The 13,046-nt window shown below is 39.9% G+C and overlaps 1 protein-coding gene across 2 annotated transcripts in view; it reads right to left on the minus strand.

Moving 5' to 3' along the window:
• CLSTN2 (calsyntenin 2) overlaps positions 1-13,046 on the minus strand; it is a 313,046-nt gene that overhangs the window by 79,061 nt on the left and 220,939 nt on the right. The window lies entirely within an intron of this gene.

Raw genomic sequence — 13,046 nt, forward strand, 5'->3', positions numbered from 1 at the left:
AATTTTATTTTATTTTATTTTTAGTTCAGTCTCTATATGCTGCTCCTATGCAAGATACTCCAGAATCCAACTTTAAAAATGAAATATTTATATAAAGATCAATATGACTTAAATATTTTCATGACACATTAAACACATGCTCTTTTATGAGCAAGTCAGTCTCAGGACATGCATTATAGATTCAAAGCCATCTCCCACTCACATAATTCCAGTTTATAGTTGCAGCCTTTTTAAAATCTCTTTGCCAATCATATCTGAGCCAAGTGCCAAATTCTAAATTAACTCAGAATCTATGACCTCTAATTCAAGCCTGGTTCCTGTTTCTCTATTACAATATATTGTTTATTTTTGCAAAAGAGAACAGACGGTGACTTTATAAAAGTGCTGAAGTTCATCATTCCTATTATGTGTGAAAAATAAAAAATGGCAAGGGTGTGTGTGCAGGGGGGGTAGGGATTAGGTACGGAGGTATAAACTCAGGATTTTTAGAATATTTCCTCAACTATCATCACACAGGTTTCCCTTTCTGACCACAAGAGCTGAAGCTTTGCTCAGCTACATCCACTGACATTTAGGCAGACGAATTCCACACTTAATAATTGCAATCAACCCTGTGAATGCCTTTAGAGGATCACCCACAGTTTTGGTAATTATAAGGCACTGAAAACATACATTAAGCATTGCTTAGACATTTTCCTGCTGCCCCCTCTCCCTCCAGGGGTGTGAAAGGGCTGTGGAGTTTCCCAGGACAAAGCTGTGCTCTTTTCCAAGCTCTCTGCTGTTCATCCTCAGTGAGCTCAAATATTTGGGCTACAGAAGAAGCAATCGACTTTACCCTGAGAATCAGATTTTCAACAGGACTAACATCTTGCACATCCATCAAAGCAGGCTGCACAGTGATAATGAAATGTGCTCAGGGGTCAAAGCATGAGATGAAGGAAGGCCGAAGGGAAGCAGCCTGTTCAGCTTTACTCACAGGCACTGATCACTGAGTTTGCATCCCACTGCTGTCACACACAACCTTGGAAAAAACGATCTGCATTTCCTTGTGACTTCAAAACAAAACATTCATCTAGAATGGTATTGTGGATTTCAGTTTTATTTTAATTGAAAACAAAATAAACCAGTGCAAACACGGGAGATCTAATGGCAAATACTGTTTGTTGTGTTCTATAAACACTGGCCTTCATAGTTTCTTTATAAATGTTTCCTCAGATGTACAATCCATCAACAGAAAACCTAACATCAGTGCTTTGTGTTTATTATTTTATTGATCCACTGTTTGATTGCAGACAAGACAGCATTAGCAAACGTCCAAGCTACAGTTCTTAAAAAACAGAAACAGCTCCAGGCAGATAAAAGTTCTCTCAGCCCTAATCTAAATATTTATCATTTTTCCCTCTCCAAAGGCAGAGCCCTAATGCAAAGTAATCATAGAAGCAGCACATGTTCCAATTAGTTCTCATCAAATATTTTAGAAGTCTCTATATCCCACTCTTATGCAAGATACTCCAGCTTTAAATGTAACTCTAATTTTGCCTCTGTATTCCCATTTGCCAAAGATAAAATAATGACAGCTGCCTGCATATGATGAGATATTTGTAAACACGCTGCAAAATACCCACATATACTTCCAGAATGTGGCTACAGAAACCTGCTTATTTAAAAATAACTGGAAATGTTGTTAAAATTTGGGTAAGATTTATTTCAAAAGAAGGGCTCTACTGCTGTTTCCAAAAAAAATGAAGTAACACTGCAAACAAATTTAAATGTATAGGATCATGACTTTTTAAAAAGGTGTCTTAATGGCTGTATTGCAAATGGAAATGATAGCAGAGTTGTAAGAGCTGTAACAAAGCAGAAAATTAAGTAAGGTCCACTGCCAGACACACAGACATTGACAGATATATAGAAATACTCTTATTAAGCATTACAAACAGTGTCTTTAAAATGCAACAGATACTATTTCTCATTATTAAACAGAGCCACAGGACTTTTGCAGACCTTTTGGCCCTGGTACAGCAAGGGAAACCCAAGGGAGAGATAAACTCAAGGCAAGAACAGAAGTGAAGACATCATGTCTGGTCACTCTGACACTGAGTGCTCTGGTGAGGGGAGATGCAAAAGGGACTTTATGGCAAAAGGGATAACAAAGGACATTACTAGCATAAGAAGAATAATCAGAAGATTGTGTTTCCAAAGGGGACTGGGACAAAGGGGTCGAAGTGGAAAATTTTATACGAATGTAGTGACCTATAAATACTGGTAAACTGTGTAATAAATGTCTTTGCTTTGCTGGCATAAGCAGAGTCACTCCTCACACCAGATCTACATGATGCCAATGGGAACTGTGCCAAGCTTATCTTACTTACTGGGGTCTTTAGGTAAGTACGGGTTTGTAAATCACTAGAGGAAAAGGAGGCAGTTTCTCTCCTACTCAGACTCACCACTGAAGTTGCAGGACCTCTGCACCACCTTCTTCCCTTCTCCTTTACAAGGCTGAAATAATGAGAGTGCAAAGTGGGACATTGTTTTTCTCCCAACAGACAACCCAGGAAAATTCTGTGCTTTGGTCTTAATTTCATTTGAATGGGTTTGCAAGGTGGATATAGGATTTTGTGATCATAGAAATGGTGGTGGCACTGAATTGCTAAAAAAGATAAGCTGGTGACACCATGTAAAGGTAGAAGCACATTCATTAAATCCTATAGCAATTGCCAAGGCAGAGGGAAAATTTCTCTTCTCCCAGGCCAGGAGGTACACTCTGAGGGCTTCCAGGTGCTTTCTATAAAACCTTCTGGTTACAGGGCTGAACTCTGCTGAGTTTCACTTTAATACATGTTTTAACTAAACTCTGGACATGTTTTTTCTTCAAATCATTCAGATTATCATTAGCCATAAGCACCTATTAATTTTGAAGTTTACATTCTTTTAAGTTTTAAAGCCTTGGTAGATCCATATGTTACTACTCCAGAGGTAATAAGGCTATTATTTCCTCTGTAAAAATTATAATAGCCTGAAAAAAAGCTACTGATGGTTCATAATATTGGAACATAACCAACAAATTTATCCACTGTTTGGAAATTGATAAAGACAATGTTTCACATTCAGTCACATTAACATGCAAGATTTAGTGATTATAAGCCTTAATCAATAAAATTGTATTACAAATTACTGTCTTTTATATGAAACACCAGATTCATGCATCTTGCAGTAAAATAATAATCCCCAATGTTACTCCTTTAATAACTACACAGCCTCATTCACTTGAAATCAATTTCAGAAGTTATTAAGAAACACTAAGGATTATGTGGCCTTTCACAGCTCCCTTTGCTACTTCCTCAGCCTTCACTACACCAAGAACACTGAAGGCTTCAGATGGAAAGCTGGGATCTCTGACATTCCACCATTGGCATCAACAGTTAAAAAAAGGCACCGGTTGTGTGAGGATCAGGAATCAGCAAATGCTGTTTCACTGGGCTGGCTGAGGTCCAGCAAGGCCAGGCTCTGGGCCACCGCGAGCCTGCAGTGCTCCAGGCTGGGGCACAGTGGCTGACAATGCCTGACAGAACAGGACCTGCGGGCCAGCAGTGGCTGAACATGAGCCAGGTGTGCCCAGGTGGCCCAAAAGGCCAGTGGCACCTGGCCTGGACCAGTGTGGCCAGCAGGACCAGTGACTGTCCCCCTGTACTCGGCACTGGGGAGGCCATGCACCAAATCCCGTGCCTGGTTCTGGGTCCCTCACTGCAAGAAAGAGCCTGAGGGGCTGCAGTGAGTCTAGCGAGGGGAACAGAGCTGGGGAAGGGTTGGAGCATCAGGCTGGTAAGGAGCGGCTGAGGGAGCTGGAGGGGGGCTCAGCCTGCAGAAATGGAGGCTCAGGGGAGACCTCATTGCTCCCTGAGAGGAGGCTCTCGTGGGACGGGAGTCAGTCTCTTCTCCAAGGTAACGACTGTGAGTAAATGGCCTCAAGTTGCACCACGGGAGGTTTAGATTGGATGTTAGGAAAAATATTTCCACCAGAAGTGTGGGTCAGGCACTTTCACAGGGTGCCCAGGGCAGCAGTGGCATCACCATCCCTGGAGGGATTCAAGAGACGTGTAAATGTGGCAGTCAGAGACATGGGTTAGTGGTGGGCTTGGAACTGCTGGGTTATTGCTGGACTCAAGAATTTTACAGATCTTTCCAACCTCAGTGACAACTGCATGCTCAGGCAAACTCGTGATTCCTTACGGAATGGAGATCACACTGCTGTGTTCAGAACCCCTCTGGATGTGTGACTACACACATGGATTTGTTCCCAAGACCATCTGTTAACTTCAACTATGTTTTAAAGAGATTAATTGTTTCCCTCAAGTGCTATGAAATGATGCAGCTCCACAATACAGAGATGCTACAGAAAAAGCATAGGGGTGACAAAGAGGTCACATCTCACTAAACAGCAAAGAGAGCACAAAAGTGTTCTAAAAGCTCAACAAGAAGAAATGCTTCAATTCTATCTTGTACCTTTTAGGTAGCAGTAAATCAAACATGAAGCTCAAATCTCTGGGAAACCAGGCTTCATTAGTTTGCTGCTGACAAAATTACTCATTTACATTCATATCCTGTTCTAATTTTATTACTCTCCAGACTTTTATTACACTTCCATGTGTGTTTTTCTCCAACAGGCAAATCAACACAGATAATCCTTTATTTAAAATTAAGGTTGCAGTTTTATACTTCCTGAGGTAAGCACAGAGACCCTGGAAGATCCCAAAGTGCTTAAGAATCAAAGTCCCAGGATCACATAGCAAATCCACTCCCACCTTGAAGGAGACAAAACCCCAGTTCAGGACAGATGCATATCAAGTTTTGATGCAAAGAACAGACAGAAATGCCATGATCAAGGTGTCACAGTGACCTCCACAGCTTTGCACATGAATGACAATAACACTGCTGTTTCCTTAGGTGTGTCCTTCAAGAACCTAATTCAGCTCCACGGATCCATCAAGTCCTGGATGGATCTGACTGCCACCACAAAAGAAGAATTTCCAGATATTACATGCCACAAGTAGGCTTCCAAGAATTTTATATAACGTGTGGATTTGCTTGTGGCATGACTTTCCTCTTGTTCTAACTAAAAGTTTGTCAACAAAATTGAAGTACTCTCAGTATGAATCAAATTCAAATCTTTAAAGCTTTTTATGTGGGTGGAAATCCAAACACAGGCACGCTGTTCTTGGAAAAATTATCAGCAAAGATTTCTCCTGGCACTTGGATGGCCACCTGCAAATAAGTACCCGCTGGGAAACTGCTCAGTTTGCTGTTTTCTCAGAAATAAAGCACTGACCCACAACCTGCTGTCAATGTCAGATTTTCCAATAACTTTTTTTAGGGGTTGCTGTTTCTCTGTTGTTTTTTTGTTTTGTTTTGTTTCTGTTTTTTTAATAATCCAACCTTCCACAGTTACAGCTGTATATAAGTTTTTTCTCTGCTGGAATCCTGCAAACACCTCCTGCGGTGCAGAGCTGGTGACCTTTTGACCACTGGGAAGGTTTACAGATTTGACAAGTTTTTCTATCACAGGCTGTTGCTACTGTTTAAATAATTACTGAATGCAAAAGGTTATGTTTTGAAGTAAGAAAGGACAATTGTTTGGGAAAATGAGGCAAAATAATAATAATTAAAGATGTAAAATATCTGTAAGGATAGGAAAAAAAATAAGGTAGTAACTACTGTATATGCTTTTCCAGCTCATTTAAGTCAATGCTATTGAACTCACAGTGCAATACTAAATTCCAGGAAGCAATACTGAAATAATGAATAGAGGGAGGCATTCATGCCTTAATACCAAAAATTATTATTTCCTTGTATTTAATTTTATGGGCAACACACTCTGCAAAGAAAGAGCATAAATCCACTGCTACACTTCCTGTTCCGTGGATTTGAAACTGCAAGAGGGGGAAACTGCACTTGCACTTCAAGTTAATTCATTGTTGCAATAAGCTCACACCAAATGAACCAGACTTCATCCTTCTGCTGAAGCAGGGACCAGCTGCTCAGGATAAAAAGATAGTTCTGTGGCCAGCATAAAAGCAGCAGTCATATCTGGGTTTCCTCCCGGCTCCACAATAATTTCCCTACTCTATAATTTTTTTTACATAAATGTTGCTTTAAAAGTGTGATTTTTTCTGGACAAACTGTGATTTTAGTGAGATATCTGACCACATTGCTCTGTTGGAATCCCCCACTGCTGAGATGCACAACACATCCCACTCAGGTCTGCACTCCAGCTCAAATGATGGAGAATTGATAGATGTTTATTTGAAAACTGCAATAAACATTGCGGTGGATTAGAAAAATAAGTAACAAGGAGATAAATGTTTGTGCACATAAAGATGTGCTTAATTACTGACTGTACCTTTTGCAAACACCCTCTATTCTAAAAGCATAGAAATATAAAATATTGTTTTTCCTTCCTCCCATCAATCAAACCTTTATCAAATTAACACTCTATTGCAAATAATTTGAAACATTTCGTAATCTTTTATTCTTTCTAAAATCTACCAGAATCAAGAGAATCAAAAAAGGAAGAAAGTGTGATTTTAAGAACAGTAGCAAAAAAGTACAGTTTTCTAATCAATGTGTGGAGCTCCATGCCCACTGCATCAATGGAAGGCTTTGTCAGCCTCAAGTTTCGTGTTTGGAAGAATCCTGTGGATTCAGGAGTGCATCCAGTGCCACACAGCCACACACTCAGCACACAGGAGCTGCTGTCCCATTTAGGTACAGCGCTGTAGGGCACAGCACGGTGTCTCTAACAGTTACATGAGCATCATTGACAAATATTTGCCTTGGCATTTTTTACAATACCACATAATAACAAACAATTTGAAAAACTAATCCTGCAGCTGTGGAGTTAAGCATGTGCAAAAAGCACATTAATAAAAGGAACTTTATCCTCCAGGAGCCAGGTGAAGCTGTGAATGACACAGTTCCCAGCTGGGTCCTTTTCTGCTCTCCTTTTCTACAGGTGTCAATAACAATCACAAACACCTCTGGGTCGTTGTCTTCACACACATTACCTGCATTCTTTGGGCACTCAAGGCTGCAATGTCTGCAGTTGTGGCTGCAGCTTTGCTGCTGCTGCAGCAGATCAAAAAGCACTTTGCTTCAGACACTCCTCTTCCAGGAAACACAGAGGCCCAGATGCTCCCACTGCCCTAATTCCATGCTCGTGCCTGAAAGATGGGTCACGAAGCTGTTTCTCCTCTAGATTAGTGAGGTCTGCATTGAGAAAAATAGGAGATAACTTGCCTTATGAGGCCCTGACCCAATTTATTGTGTATATCATTAAAAAAAAAGGTGAACCTATTTTTAAAAGAGCAACCTAAAGGTATCTGCATGTAAAATTACGAAGGTTATTACAATGCTTGCAATAATTTCCTGCCACTAAGTATTACTGAGCAATTAAAGAACAAATGCTAATAAAATATGTGAAAGCAGCTATGATGTATAACGTTCCTAAGATTTTCAAATTAAATAGAGACCTAGAATTAGTAATCTCGGTTAGCGAATATATATTGCTTACAGAATTCCTACAGTCCAACAGGCAAACCTGACAAATATTTCCTTCAGCAGGATAGGTGCTCCAATAGGACCTGCTAGATTTGGCTCCCTTGTGAGATACACAGAGATAAATAAGAAAATGAACATCACCATGTCACACTCAGAGTAGAAAATCAGCAGCTGTTTAGTCTGCAGAGGACTCAGCAGACTGACAGAAAACCTTACTTTTTAATTAAACTACTTTCCCTAGGGCCTTATATCAAGGCAGACAATTTTTGAGATAAAGTAGCTTGGAAAATGTTGAATTTATTAAATTATTATTTCCCTGAATAATTTTAAAGGCATTCTTTTGGGGCATAGTTAGCTAATTCCAAGCACACACTGAATGATCAATCAGTTTTTCTGTTTCTTTTGAATCAAAGGCATGAGTTAGCTCTAACTTGAGAGCCATATCAGGAACTTTGGACTGGATAGCACATCATTTAAACAGCAGATTCAACCATGCAAACCAGAGGAGAGCCAAGTACTAGGAGCTAGGGCTGTCCTGCAAAAATAACAAACATAAAATAATTCCAATATTATACCTCTGAATAACTGGGGAGTTTGCATGGCATTGGCAGCCTATGAAATGAGTTCAAAGGGAAAGTATGGATCTTTTCAGTGGCTCCTAAACTCTTGCTAACACACAGAGTAAAATTTCAGAGATGCATTAGGTGTTTTAGGACTCTTCTACCTTTTGCCCACGAAAACACACGTGAGAGGCGAGGTATTGAGTGAGAGGCCAGGAAAGGGATAAAGTGCTCACACATCCTCAAGTTTTCACTCAGCTATTTACTCTGCTGTTGCCTCTTCTCACAGAAGCAGATTAAATAAAAAATTTAGGAACATTAATTTAATCTTGGCATACAGCCTGGGCACAAGGGATTAGTCTGTGCATCCTGCAGGCATGCAGCAAAGTAGAGCACTGAGTTTAATAGTTACAAGAGTACCATATGGTTCCCCCTGATCATGGCTTTTTTTTCATTTGTCTTTACTTCCACTTGCCTGTCTTTAAACAATCTGTAATACTCCTGATGCCAAGTCATAATTTGGACTGGATCTCTAGACACAAGTAAGTTGCTTTGGACACAATTGCTTGTGCTACAAAGTATAATCTCAAATGAAAAGCAACACAGTCAAAATTATAGTATCTGGCTTTTTATCAGAATGAAAATCACACAGTGAAGATAACAAAATTCATCAAAAGAAAAAGTAAATGCACATCTGCCTAGAAGATCAGTTGTACTCTAATTTGTTTGGACACTTAAAATTGCTTCTTCTATTTCTAACAAAATATATTCAGTTCATCCTATTCCTCTGAGCCTCACAGTCTCCTCCCCTTTTGTTCTATTGACTTTAATGTTTCCTGCTACACCTTTATAAAGAGAAGTTTCAGTGCCTTTTTATACTTTGCTGGTCTTAAGAGCGAGGTTACTCCCCACCAGCCCAATACTCCAGGAGACAGCTCCAACCACTGACCAGAGCTCAGGCAGCCAGCAAACATCTGTGTTTTTGTGCAGAGCAGGCTTGCAGTGTTGTGTCACACCCAGGCAGCAAAGGAGAAGACAGTTTTTCAGACACAGCAAAGACTCCCCAGCACAGCTTTGGGCAGAGCTGCCTTCACCTGCTCAGGCTCAATGTCTGACACGTGAGAGGTGTGAGAACCCGAGCTGTGTGAGTTGACAATCTCAAGTACTTCCAGCTGCTCGTGGGCAACCCCTGCTTGACATGTTGCTCCTTATTCCCAGCTTTTCATTCTCCTAATAGCAGCACAAATGGTTAAGCAGTGCAAAATCCCAGATTTTTCTGAGTAACTACTTCCTACTCAGAGTTTAGTAAGATCCTTGTTTTTCAGTGTATGACTGCCAGCTTGAAGAGATCCTGATATATTCCATAATTCAGATGGGACTCCAGCCACCAAAACAATTCCAGAAGCACAGCCCCATGCCACAATATTTATTAGGGCAGGGGGATTGTGCTCCAGTAAATCTCAGACTGATGCCAAACACGGCTCTTTCATGGAATGGTATGGTCAGTAGGAGAATAAAGTAACTTTTCCTATGTGGAAACTTAGATTAAGGTTTTTATACTCTCACTGAAAATAACTATAATGGATATACAAACTACAGCTGTGTTGAGCCTAAAGATATAGGACAGCCATTAGCAACTCCATTGTAAAAACAGGGGCTCTCTCCCTTCTAAGATTTTACACTGGCATATCTAATCCATATTAATTATTCAGCAATGCAAAGAGCTTTGCTTTCTAAACTGTAAATTCAAAACCTCACTGAGCTCAGCATGCTGGGGTTTGTGCTTTTTATCATCTAACCCACTGAAAACCCCTATTTATTTGCTTTATCTCTTAGACGTTATCCTATATCTTGCCCTCTTGAGCAGGGGCTCCACAGAGGACAGAAATTGTCTTGTTCAGCAGCTTTGAAGATGGTGTTAGCTTTTTTCCCCAATGTGAAATGAAAAACTATTTGAAGCTTTTCATGAAACTGAGCTGTGTCAAAATAGTTTTCAGAGAAAGGTCAGATTCTCAATCCAGTCCTCTCAAAACCCCCTTCAGCACTGCAGAAATGGCAGAAACATAAAAAAAAAAATCCACAAAATGCTTCTACTTCAGTACAATTACATTTTTGATAAACCATATTTATGCCAGCTCCACTATAAATATTTAATGACTTTGCTCTTTCTCTTTGACTCCTGCTCCAAGTCTGCTGCCCACTTCTGGCTGTGTTACTGTGAGAGGTGCTTGTGACTTTTAGAAAAAAAGCCTTTCCTTGCTTCTTCACACATCTTATAGTCTGGGGCTGCCAGTCCTGAAAACATGGAGCACTTGTCACAGACTGCAATGGGGCTGGGACTTCACCATCAGATTTTGTTCCAACTTTGTGTGAATTTGGCCTTTCTAGGATTTCCTAATTGCTGGATTTATTGCCCTCAAAGCATGCATGGTCTTGCAAACATTTCGGTGTCTGGGGATGTACCAGGGTTGTTGTTGTTCCCTCACTTTTTGCCTCAGATCAGCCTCTGAGTAAGTCCCTGCTGCAAGTGCAAAACTGAAGTCCTCAGGGAATGACAAAAACTCTAAAAGAGACTGAATTCTGTGGAATCCAATGTGAAACAAACCATGTTGTGGATACATATTTCAGTTTCACCTCCACATTGAAATATTTGTGGATTCACAACCTATTGCTTTAAATTACTTAATATCTTTCTTTCTTTTGGGATATTTTGCATCTCTGAGAGTTAAGACTGTTGCAGGAGTTTTGAGAGGTCTGGATTTAAGTATAGACATAAGTCTTCGCATAGCAAACTCTTTTAATGTTTTATAATGTGAACTTCCAAGGACAGTTGTGTATCGATTTTTTGTGCAAATGAGATACCACATTAAAAAAAAAAAAAAAAAAAAAAAAAAAAAGACTACCTGAAAATAGAGCTGAAGTTAAATGTAGAGGATCTTACTGATTATTTATAAATTTTGCATTGCTATCAATGGAATGCACCCTTCCTGAGTGCAGGTAAAGTCCATAATTGTTAAATCTAAATTAACCTTGGGTAACCAAAGTGCAATAAAACTAAAGGTTGTAGTACAGAAATGAATACAGATCTCACAGTTACCAGCAGCTGTTACAAATAATATCAAGCACAGTTCTTGCTGAGAGATTAATTTTCTACTTAGTCTGTATTCCACCCCACTTTCATTCTAGAAAGTGAAGACCAAAGCTTATTTTTTATGCTTTAGGAGCCATGGCTGAACTTCAGTTACAATTTAATTTTTAAGCTGAAATTAATAGAATGAAGGATGCAACTATTAAAGCCAAACATGCAATATAAAGCAATAAAAAAGTAATACCATGTAAGTTCCACAATAATAAATCATTCCAGCGATTCAGAAAGTGCAAATAAATATCTACGTAGTTTCTGTTTAACTGTTCCTCAACAATGTAAAGAAACAAATTATATTTGCAGTTTCTGAAGTAAATTATAATATTAGTTGGAATATATCTAGTAGGAAACACAACGTATTTTATCAAGAGCTATAGTTAATTCAAAGCCAGTTTTGTAGTTACCACTCAGCAACACTGAGTGGCATTTGCATTTATACCTTCACAAGTGGTCAAACAGAATCTGGCTGTGGCAGAACTTCCTTATGAATGCTCAGCTCTAGCCCTGGGAAGCAAGCGCTGTGTCGACACAGTTTTTAGAAGAGCCATTTACAGACCTGAACTTCTGGGTGACAAATGTGTTTTTGGAAGGAGGAACTGAGTAACTGCTTGTCAAGGCATTTGCTGAAAGCAGCTTCTCTGCTAGCTTTTATTCCATATATTTCTGAACATTCTGATTTAATTTTAAAGTGATATTTTCTCTCAGTGAATATGGTGCAAAGCTCTCTTCTAGGAATGATCAATAATGGCAGTGTTATCTGTACTGGCTGGGTTATTTCACTACAAGTCACCCCTGCTTGCTCTGAGGACACAAATGCCCCTACGAGTATCCTCTCATCTCAGCCCTGCAGCACACAACTCACACCAAGCAACCAGGATCATCATCATTCTCCTGCCACAGCATTAGCAGCCTTGTTTACTGGAAACCTCATTTCCAGATGTATTGAGTAAATGCTGATCCTCGGGGATTCACTGGCAATTGCAGGTGATTACAAAGCCTAAAGACCAGGCTGTCTCTCATGGCGATATTTGAGCTAAGAATTGTATCAGTGGCTTCAAGGGCATATTTTGAACACAGAGGGATCAAACAGCTGTCAGGGACAGCCCAAGGAATCTTTATTCTCATTACATACTTAGAACATTTTGTCTCTGTGAGCTGGGTTTATAGATGTAACAGTTAAAAAAAGCTTGTGATTTGTTTGCAAAATGAGCACAAAGGAAATAATAAAACAGAGTGACAAAGCACTGCTTTAAGAACTCCTGGAAATGAAATAACACAGGGAATTAGCCATGCTTGTGCCGAGGCTCTTGTCTGCAGGGCAGAGCTGCACACCATGAGATGATGGGGGCCATCTCACAAAACCCAGCAAACACCTGGGAACAACTGGGATTCAGGACCAAAAATTGCCCACTTGCACATCTACTTGTTTCCTGACACGGCTCTCTGGGCAGGGTGCTCTCCTGGGAACCAGAAGGAACCCAGAGAAACAGGGAGCCCTCAAGGAGATAAATCTCACCTGAGTGAAGTTCTTCAAACACTCTGAAAAAGCATTAACACCAGTCTGTGGTTAATGAAAAATAAGCAGCCTCAGCTGGCAAAATCCCAGCAACGACCCTCATCATCCTCGTGTTGCTCCACAATCAGCACATTATGGCTGTCAAAATTACTTATCAGATACAATGACAGCTCACTTGGCAGATTATAACTACATAAAGAGCCATAATTGCACAGATATGCAGCTGAGGAACACTTGAAGAATTTTGAATATTACGGGTTTGATAAATTAG

The sequence above is a fragment of the Vidua chalybeata genome, chromosome 10 (assembly GCF_026979565.1).
Source record: "Vidua chalybeata isolate OUT-0048 chromosome 10, bVidCha1 merged haplotype, whole genome shotgun sequence".
Taxonomy (NCBI): Eukaryota; Metazoa; Chordata; class Aves; order Passeriformes; family Viduidae; genus Vidua; species Vidua chalybeata.